Source organism: Malus sylvestris, chromosome 5 (assembly GCF_916048215.2).
Source record: "Malus sylvestris chromosome 5, drMalSylv7.2, whole genome shotgun sequence".
NCBI lineage: Eukaryota > Viridiplantae > Streptophyta > Magnoliopsida > Rosales > Rosaceae > Malus > Malus sylvestris.
Genome location: NC_062264.1, coordinates 40,558,670 through 40,567,401, shown reverse-complemented (window position 1 = coordinate 40,567,401; position 8,732 = coordinate 40,558,670). Strand labels below are relative to the sequence as shown.

At 45.2% G+C, this 8,732-nt stretch overlaps 1 long non-coding RNA gene across 1 annotated transcript; it reads left to right on the top strand.

Moving 5' to 3' along the window:
• LOC126621572 (uncharacterized) lies at nt 1–1,523 on the top strand. Its single transcript, XR_007623092.1, has 3 exons — nt 1–474; nt 558–655; nt 831–1,523. It is a non-coding gene; the product is annotated as an uncharacterized LOC126621572 (long non-coding RNA).
• Nucleotides 1,524–8,732: the final 7,209 nt, after the last annotated feature.

Below are 8,732 nucleotides of genomic sequence, written 5' to 3'. Positions count from 1 at the left end.
TCACACATTCGTATATGCTTTATCTAAAAATATTTCCAACTTTTGTGTGTTTGATGCTACATGCTATTGACTAGACAAGATCAAGTGCAATTAGTAGCTTTTCTCTCTTTTTCATCTTTTCTTTGGTGGAATTGCTTTTCGTTTCCACTAATCAGCCTGAGTGGATGCAAGATAACACCTTTCTCTATAGCTCAGATTGCAAAGTCGTCTTCATGAAAGTTTTTCCTTATCTTGTGAGCTACAACATATCCAAATTTGAGATCCATCGGAGTAGTACAACTTCAGAAATTCAAGTATGATGAGTAACTGTTCATCAATGTTCTGTTAATCCGTCAGACTTGTTGTGAGCTTCGAAACTCCATTTTCTCTTGTTCAGATCAACATACTTTCTTCATCGAAGTTGTTCCTTAACTTGTGAACTACAACATATCCAAATTTGAGGTCCCTCGGAGCAGTATAACTCCAGAAATTCAGGTATGATGAGTGACTGTTTATCATTTGTCTGTCAACCCGTCAGATTTGTTGTGAGCTTTGAAACTCTATGTTCTCTTGCTCAGATCAGCATGCTTTCTTCATTGAAGTTGTTCCTCAGCTTGTGAACTACAACATATCCAAATTTGAGATCCCTCGGAGCAGTATAACTCCAGAAATCCAGGTATGATGAATGACTGGTTATTATTTTTCTGTCAACCCGTCAGATTTGTTGTGAGCTTCGAAACTCCATTTTCTCTTGTTCAGATCGGTATGCTTTCTGCATTGAAGTTGTTCCTCATCGACTCTTTCATAACATATCAAAAATTCAGGATGAACTAACGGTTAAATATTTCCAGATCTTCGAAACATCACAACAGCTTCGAAATCTGCAAGAAGCCGACTATCATGTGTGGAGCTTCAACACTGTAATTTCCGTCGCTCAAACAGAAATGGTTCCTTCTTGAAAGTTGTTCATATGCTCAAGAACTATAGGGTGTCTAAAATTCAGCTCCATTGGAGAAGAGCAGAGGTTGCAGAAATTTGATAGATGAAAGGAGGCGGAAGAGGGAGAGAGAGAAAAAGTCTCTTGGGTTGGATTTCTATTTTGGGGCAGATTCCAATTTTTGTAGCACCTTCATTATTGATGAATTGCTTGTACCTTTGTCCATTATGAAACTTGGGACTTTGGCTTGGTGTTGGATCTATTATAATATGTTTGGGAACAGATATAAGTGAATAAAGAAGAAGGAAAATTTTGGGCCCTTGTGGGTGTAAAACAAAAAATGTTTATGTTTACCCAAGTGTTTTTGTACAAGTTCAAGGGCATCTTGGGTTTTGTGAACAAAATTTGTTTATTTGGAGCAAGGTTTTGTGTTGAAGCTTTGTAGGTGAAGCTTTGGTGTTGAAGCTTTCTAGGTGAAGCTTTGATGGTGAAGCTTTGTAGATGAAGCTTTGTAGATGAAGCTTTCTAGGTGAAGCTTTGATGGTGAAGCTTTGATGGTGAAAGTATGTAGAGGGAGCTTTCTAGGTGAAGCTTTTTTAGGTGAAGCTTTGTAGGTGAAGCTTTTTTAAGTGAAGCTTTTCGGGTGAAGTTTTTTTTTTTAGGTGAAGCTTTGTGGGTGAAGCTTTTTAGGTGAAGCTTTGTGGGTGAAGCTTTGGAGGTGAAGCTTTTCGGGTGAAGCTTTTTGGGTGAAGCTTTTTAGGTGAAGCTTTGTGGGTGAAGCTTTGGAGGTGAAGCTTTTTGGATGAAGCTGTTTTTTTTTTTTTTTTTTTTTTTTTTTTGGCGCTTGACACGGTCTTCATTTGCTTGTTTTGTAGTGACTGTGGAAGACGGATTGCTTTCTGATTGAGAAGGGTTCCGGCATCGCTTGCTATGAATGTAAAAGAGTGAGGGCTGAGTTGGCTAAATTACCTCTTTATTGAATTCATTGCCAAATGGCCTTCATTACATAGGATGCCGAACGGCTATAGCTCAACACTTGTACATCGTGAGTCTATTTGTAGTAGTACTTCAAGTGATCAGCGTTCCATGGATGGCCAAGGGTCTTGCCATCGGAGCTTCTAAGTGTGTAAGAGCCAGGGCGACTGATGCCAATGACTTCATACGGTCCATCCCAGTTTGGACTAAGTGTGCCTTCACTCGGGACTCTGTCGCAGAGTAATCTTTTCTTTAAGACCCAGTCTCCTATTTTGAAAGAACGAGGCTTGACCCTAGAGTCATAATAGTTGGAGATGCGCTGCTTGTAGGCGACATTCCTCAAGTGAGCTTGGTTTCTGTGTTCCTCGACTAAATCCAAGTTGAGGGTGAGTTGTTTGTCATTTTCACTTTGAATGTAGTTCTGGACTCGGAATGTTGCTTGCTCGAGCTCAACAGGGACAACCGCCTCTGTGCCAAAGGCAAGTGAGAATGGAGTTTCTCCTGTTGAAGTCCGATATGACCAAAGAACTTGGGGTACAAATTCTGGCCAACAGCCTTTAGCTTTGTCCAAGTTGGTTTTCAAAGTGCGCTTGATTATTTTGTTGATGGCCTCAACTTGTCCATTAGACTGGGGATGAGCTGGAGAGGCAAAACATAAGTTGATGTTGAACTTAGAGCAGAACAACCTGAACCTCTTGTTGTCAAACTGTCGCCCATTGTCAGTGACTATCGCATTGGGAATGCCGAATCTACAAAGGATGTTCTTCCACACGAAGTCTTCTATCTTTGCCTCAGTAATGGTTGCCAAGGGTTCTACTTCGGCCCACTTTGTGAAGTAGTCCACTGCAACGACTGCGTAACAGACTTTGCCCTTCCCTGCCGGCATTGGGCCGATCAAATCAAGTCCCCACTGGGCGAAGGGCCAAGGGCTGATCATAGGAGTAAGAGGCTCTGGAGGGGAATGAGGAATAGTCGCATATCGTTGACATTTGTCACATGAGCGGGATACTTTGATGGCATCCTGGTGGAGTGTTGGCCAGTAATATCCTTGGCGAAAAGTCTTGTGTGCTGGGGACCGAGATCCAGCATGATCTCCACAGACTCCCTCATGTATTTCCCGAAGGACGATTTCCGCCTCGGCAGGCGTAAGACACCTTAAGTATGGCAGGCTAAAACCTCGCTTATAGAGTTGATCATTGATGATCAGGTAGCGGGTAGACTTGTATCGAATTTGCTTAGCCTGGACTTTATCATTTGGGAGGATGCCATGAGCAAGGAAATTATAGATCGGGGTGATCCAACTATCCCCCTGTTGTAAGTTGCATACTTCTGCGGCCATGGTGCTTGGTGTTGCCAACAGTTCGACATGAATTTTTCTTCCAATCTTGTCTTCCACAGCCGAGGCGAGGCGAGCCAGGACGTCTGCATGACTGTTTTCCGCTCGAGGAACTTGGGTGATCTGGTAGTGGAAGTGCTTGAGCAAAAGTTGTGTTTGCGCAAGATATGCTGCTATGGAGCTGTCCTTAGCATCAAAGTTGTTGGTAACCTGGTTGACCACCAATTGGGAGTCACTGAAAATATCAATTTGTTTAACCCCGAGGTGTTTGGCCAAACGTAATCCTGCTAGAAGGGCTTCATACTCGGCCTCATTATTTGATGCCTTGAATTTGAAACGAAGAGCATACTCCATTGCTACTTTGTCGGGTGTAGTCAAGACTAGTCCCGCTCCACAGCCCTGTTGGTTGGATGAGCCATCAACATACAGACTCCATGCTGGGGTTGTTGGTTCTATCTTCTGAGCTTCCGGGGGTAATGAAGCCACTGCTTCAGGTGTAGAAGCAATGGCAACCGGATATGTGAAGTCGGCAATGAAGTCTGCCACTGCTTGGCCCTTCTCAGCTGGCTTTGGTTGGTAGGAGATGTCAAACTCACCCAACGCTATTGCCCATTTGATCATTCGCCCTGAAGTGTCAGGACTTTGGAGTATCTGTCGAAGAGGATAATTGGTAAGCACGATGATGGAGTGCGCTTGGAAGTAAGGGCGGAGTTTTCGAGCAGACATGACCAATGCCAGAGCCAATTTCTCAATGTTAGAGTACCGTGTCTCCGCATCTTGTAAGGCTTTGCTAGCGTAGTAGACAGGTCGCTCAATATTCCCATCCTTTCGAATGAGAACGGAACTTACGGCTGAAGCTGATACCGATAGGTAGATAATGAGAATGTCTCCTACCTCGGGCTTGGAGAGTAGAGGGGCTTTACTCATGTACTCCTTGAGGTTTTTGAATGCCTCGGCACATTCATCAGTCCATGTAATGTACTTCTTACTTCCCTTAAGTGCTTTAAAAAAGGGAGCACATTTGTCTGTGGCCTTAGAAATGAACCTGGTTAAGGCTGCCACCTTGCCAGTAAGGCTCTGGATGTCCTTTGAAGTTACCGGTTCCTTCATGTCGAGGATTGCTTTGATCTTCTCGGGATTAGCTTCAATGCCTCGTTGGCTAATCATGAAACCTAAGAATTTGCCAGAGCCTACGCCGAAGGCACATTTGTTGGGGTTTAACCTCATTCGATACCTCTTCAAAATAGTGAAAGTTTCAGATAGGTTGGTGATGTGTTGGTCAGCATGTTTGCTCTTGACTAACATATCATCAACGTAAACTTCCATGCTCTTCCCAATCTGCTCGGCGAACATTGAGTTTACTAGTCTCTGATAAGTCGCTCCTGCATTCTTTAGGCCGAAAGGCATGACTTTATAGCAGTATAGTCATCTGTCGGTAGTGAAGGCTGTGTGTTCTTGATCCGAAGGGTTCATGAGGATTTGGTTGTATCCTGAGTAAGCATCCATGAAGCTCAGGAGTTCACACCCGGCCGTAGAGTCTATAAGTCTGTCAATAAGAGGAAGAGGGAAGCTATCTTTCGGACACCCTTTGTTTAGGTTGGTGTAGTCAACACACATTCTCCACAAGACCTTTTGAAGCAAAAGACTTTCTTTGGTCGGATTTTTCTTAACAAGGACCACATTTGCTACCCATGTCGGGTAATTGACTTCGCGGACAAAGCCTATGCCTTTGAGTTTTTCAACTTCTGCTTTCATTGCCTCGTATCGTTCAGCGTCATAAGATCTTCGCTTCTGTCTCACCGGCTTGATCTTGGGGTCAATACTCAAACGATGACAGATGACATCGGGAGAGATGCCTGGCATGTCCTCGTATGACCAGGCGAAGACTTCAGTGTTCTCTTTCAAAAAAGATATCAATGCTAACCGAAGGGGTGGTGACAATGTGGTGCCAATCTTCACCATGCGATCTGGATAATCTCTTGAGATAGGTACCTTCTCCAACTCTTCAGCAGGTTGGGCTTGCTGGGTGAAAGAGTCATCTCGAGGATCATCGGGTTGATTGTTGCTATCAGGAAGATCCAAGTTCGCTTCATCTAGGCTGGTCTTTGTGACTTGGTCATGTACAGACAGGGTTTCCTTGGGTCCGGGCAAGTGTTGTTGCTTAACTGAAGTGTTGTAACATGATCGTGCACTAAGCTGATCTCCTCTGATGTAGCCGTTGCCATGGGGGGTTGGAAATTTCATCAACAGCATATGCGTGGATACCATAGCCTTGAGATCATTGATGCATGTGCGCCCAAAGATGACATTGTATGCCGTTGGGCAGTCAACCACTAGGAAGTTAGTGGTAATGGTAGCCGTGTAAGGGCCTGTACCAATAGTAAAGGGTAAATGTATGCTCCCTAAGGGTTGCACGATATCACCGGAGAAGCTTATCAGAGGAGAAATCGAGCGATCGAGCAAGTGTTCAGCTACACTGAGTGCCCTGAAAGCTTCGGCAAACATGATATTGACCGAAGCCCCTGTGTCTACGAGGATTCGTCGAACATCAAAGTTGGCTATGTGAGCCTCCACGATCAATGGGTCGTTATGAGGGTAGATGATGCCTCTTTCTTCCTCAGGGTAGAAACATATCGGATCCCAGTTAGGCTTTTGATACTTCCCTCCCCTGATGTCTTCCACGTGAAACACTTGGTGACCAGGCCTCAGAATTCGTTCACTGTTTTTCATGGCCCTATTGGAAGATTCAGATATGGGTGTGCCGCCGCTTATGGAATATATGACATTCACCTGGCGTTGGTTACGGTTATCCCTTTGAGGGTGAAGGAGGAATTGATCAATTTTTCCTTCTTGTGCCAAAGCTTCAATACGATCACGGAGGATGATACATTTCTCGCTATCATGGCCGTTATGCTCATGGTAGCAACAAAACATGCCCGCGTTATTCGGGGGCGTGTAATCTGGGTGCCTCGGCTTTGGCTTTGGTATCAGGTGAGCTATGCTGGGGTAAATGGCCGCGCATGTGGCATTCAAGGGCGTGTATGTCTCATACCTTGGGGTAGGGGGTATCTTGACGCGGGTTTGACCCACTGCATTGACTGCCTGGGGGCGAGCATTATTGTGGCGATACCCTTGGTTATCGGGATAGTGTCCCTTACTCTTTTTACTGAAAGGAGAGTGGTGAGGATGGAAATCCTTCCTCTTGCCTTGAAATTGATATGTCTGTTGATTCGGTGAAGCATTATGCAAGGCATGGGGAGGTGCCACTGCTGTTTGGAAAGTCGAGGTCTTCTCATTTAGGTGAGTCTGGCTTCCACCTCCCACTTGTTGATAAAGGATGGTTGTAGGGGGTTTCTCCTGATATGTCTTTGCCTCGGCGGAGGCATGGTTATAAGCCTGCGCCATCACCTCAGAGTAAGTCTTCCAAGTATTGGCATTGATCATGTATTTAAAGAAACAATCACGTAGGCCTGCCGTGAAGGCTTTGAGGGCAGTCTTGTCGTCTGCCTCGGCACACCGGGAGTATTCATGGCTGAAGCGGCCAGCATACATACGTAATGACTCGTCTGGCTTCTGGCGGATAGTGTACAGGTCATCTGCAGAGTGCAAGCGATCGGTTTGGAAAATGTGTTGGGAAACAAATAGTTTCCTCAATTCCTCAAATGAGTCTACCGTCTCAGGTGTAAGACGACAATACCAATTTAGAGCTCCGCCAGAGAGGGTGGAGGGGAAGAGAAGACATCGCTCTTCGTCGGTGTGCATCCGGTATGCCATGGTGGACTCAAAGAGGTTAAGGTGCTCAATCGGGTCCTCTTTTCCAGTATAAAGTTGCAAGCCAAGCTTCTGCTTTGTCTTTGCTTGAAGGGGGGTGTTGAGGATCCTCCTTGTAAGAGGGCCAGGCCTGGGTTGGTTCCAGTCAGGTATTTCAGCCTGACGTTCAGCCTTCAACTTGTTTACTTCCTCAAGAAGTTGTAGGACAAGGGGGTCCTGAGCGGAGTTATGTGCCACTGGAGCTTTCTTTCGTAAATCTCCATCTCCTCTTGGAATTAGGAAGGTTTGATCAAGGGCATGTGATTTTTCCCTGGACTCGCTGTACTGGCTTCCAGGGTATGTCTGTCGGAACACCTCTGAGTCCCCTGTACCCTCATGTCTCTCTAGGACTTGTTGCCCCTTCCCTAAATTGGTGGCCGGCTTGGGCCGTGGCAGGGGACCGAGTCTCTCAGAAATCCTTGGGTCATTAATCTTTGAGCTTATATGGATGGAATTCTCTCGACGTTGCTTCAGGAAATCCCGACAATGGCGAAAGACGGCTTTCGATCCTTCTGCCCCTTCAGCAAAGAGGTGTCTCCCTCCACTTCTCATGGTTCGGGTCGAAGCAACTGGGTTAAGAGAAGCCTCATGTTGATTATCAAGTCGAGGGGTAATCTGTTCCCTATCAGGGATATCTATGTCGAATGCATGTGACCCTCCATGTTGGAGGGCACCCAGTTGATGGTTGACTTCCACGGGGGCAACAAGCTCGCGTGTCTGAGCTTGCCTAGCTTCGTGGAGTGTCTCGAAGAGCTTCTCATATTGCTCCTGGAGGACCTCATTCCTCATTGCTATCTTGTTGTTCTGAGCTTCCAACTCATCGACTTTAGCTTGAAGAAGAACTCGTTTTCCTTCCTTCTTTCGTTGTTTCGCACTATGTGCAAGGGGGGTGTCATTCTGTGTGCTGTGGCTTCCTTCGCTTCCCATGTTGGAGAGGGATGCCTGGTCAAAAGAAAGTGTACGAATGATAGAAACCAGCTTGACACAGCTGAAGAGAGTAGGAATAAGTGTCGTTTCCCACAGACGGCGCCAAATGTTGATGCACAAAATCAGCGAAGACTTTGGTACAACAGAAAGTGTCAGGTTTTGTGACCTTCGCTTGGTTGCTTCGGTCACTAGTGAGGATAAGTACGTAAATAAATAGAGACAGAGAAGCAAACACAGGATGTACGTGGTTCACCCAGATTGGCTACGTCCACGGAGTAGATGAATTCTTATTAGTAGTGAAGGGCTTACATAAGTACAAAGGATCAAGCTCTCAATTTAGTGAGTTCTTGTGAATGATTTAACACAAATGGCATTAGGCAATATTGTGGGGGAATGACCCCTATTTATAGAAAAACTTGTAGCTTTGTCACATTGACATGTGTCATGTTATGATTGGTTCTTGATGTCGACACGTGCTGCGCTCTGATTGGCTTCTAATCTTGACACGTGTCGAGTAGTGATTGGTCTCCTGGTCGGAGGGGAACTCTTCTGGGTCCTTGACAGTATAGCGTTGACCGGTGCTCGGTAGTTTCGGGATTGGTCAAGTATGGTACAAACAAATCTTAAAGATCTTAATTATCAATTTAGGTCTATTAACTTTTAATCCAACTAAGCAACATTTCTATTTTGTGACGATGAGTCCGCCTAATTTTAAGAGTATATTTTTGAAATAAATGGTTCAACATACCGTTATCTGATTTAATGACC